Here is a 1,970-nt window from a genome sequence, read left to right as displayed (position 1 = left end):
GCTGATGATGCTGCTGCTGCTGCTGCTGCTTTTTCTGCTAATGCTGATGCTGATGCTACTGATGCTGATGCTAATGCTGCTGATGTTGATGCTAATGCTGATACTGATGCTGCTGACGCTTTTGACGCTGATTTTGCTTCTGACCCCTCAGATGACGTTGATGCTGATGATGCTGATGATGCCGATGATGATGATGCTGATAATACTGATGTTGATGATGCAGCTGAAGCTGATGATGCTGCTGACGCTGATGAAACTGATGCTGATGATGCTGATGCTGATGCTGATGCTGATGATGCTGATGCTTAAGCTGATGATGATAATGCTGATGCTGCTGAAGCTGATGCTGATGCTGCTGAAGCTGATGCTGATGCGGTTGCAGACACTTTTGATGCTGCTGATGCTTCTGATGCTGCTGATGCTGCTAACGCTGGTGATGCTGATGACGCTGATGATGCTGCTGCTGATGATGCTGAAGACGCTGATGATGCTGATGATGACGATGATGATGATGATGATGCTGATTCGGATTGTAATGCTTCTTATGTTGATGATCATGCTGCTGATGCTGCTGTTGCTTATGATGACGCTTATGATGCTGATGATGACGCTGATGATGCTGATACTCATGCTAATGCTGATGCTGATGCTGATGATGCTGCTGACGCTGTTGATGACGCTGATGATGATGCCGATGATGCTGATGATGCTGATGAAGCTAATGATAACAATGATAATGCTAATGATGCTGCTGATGATGCTGATGCTGACACTTATGATGTTAATGATGACGCTGATGAAGTTGATGCTGACACTGCTGATGCTGATGAATACATACGTAGTTTATATAAAGAGATAGAGAGATACATAGACAGATTAGATAGCGATAGACGGATAGCTAGATAGATAACAGACAGCTGCTTTGCCTGTGAGAACAGTATTATAAGTAACTAGCAGTATCAACTTCTCTTCATCAACGTATTTCGACATGTTCTTCTAAAAGGTGTACTTACTGCAGATCTTGTTCTTTTTCTGCAGAACGGACGCAGTCGGGCAAGAAACGGTGGCGAATGGACTGGGGGCGTGTAGGGAACTGAATACGTTATGTATTAAATAGAGTATCCCATTGACGTTCGGCCACTTCCTGGTTGAGAACAATAAGAGAAAGCGGACTTACGTCCCGCGCACATTTCAAGCTTTGGTGACGGCGAGAAACAACATTTCTATGAAGACATTTGCAATCGCTTGTAATTTCCCAAACTAGTTTACTGCCTTTTTTCCTACTGGTGTGTTGGGGACGTTTGTGAGACAGTGTGGGGGAATCAGGCTCTCGTCAATTGTTGGGCATGTAAAGTTATTGGTATCATCTTAAAGCTTGTTCACTTGTCTTTATTTGGATGCAAAAAATATCCGTTTATCTTGAATACAAGTCGAGATATTTGCAAAAGGAGGTGGGGGTCACCTGTTTTCAGAGGTAAAATTAGTGAGAAAATGGCCGCCAAAGATTAGTTATTTCCTTAGCTGAAGAGTCCGTGGTAACTGAAGATTTACATTTTTTATGCCTTTAATCAAAGCTTTTAAGAAACATCCACACAGAAATGAGTTCTTTAAAGGGCATGAAAGTGTTGTGCCAAAAAACAACAATTTGATAAAAATTCACAAACCTGCGGAAAAATGCAGGTTTCTTCACTTTGGTTATTTGGACGAGACCCTGATTCCACCTCGCAGCTTCACATATAATAGAATGGCTTTCTTTGCACTTGTTTAAAATGAACATTTCATCTTGCCTGCACAAACGTGGATGAAAACAACTCATAACTGAAAGGGTTAATAGACCTACCTGCGTGTAATATTATAGCTTTTGTACTTAGCTGTACGTCTGTTTGTGTGTCTGCTTGTTTGTTCTTCTTTCCTTCTCTCTCTCTCTCTTCCTCTCTCTTCCTCTCTCTTTCTCTCTCTCTCTCTCTCTC

The sequence above is a fragment of the Aplysia californica genome, unplaced genomic scaffold, assembly GCF_000002075.1.
Source record: "Aplysia californica isolate F4 #8 unplaced genomic scaffold, AplCal3.0 scaffold00223, whole genome shotgun sequence".
Taxonomy (NCBI): Eukaryota; Metazoa; Mollusca; class Gastropoda; order Aplysiida; family Aplysiidae; genus Aplysia; species Aplysia californica.
This window is presented reverse-complemented; position numbering follows the sequence as displayed.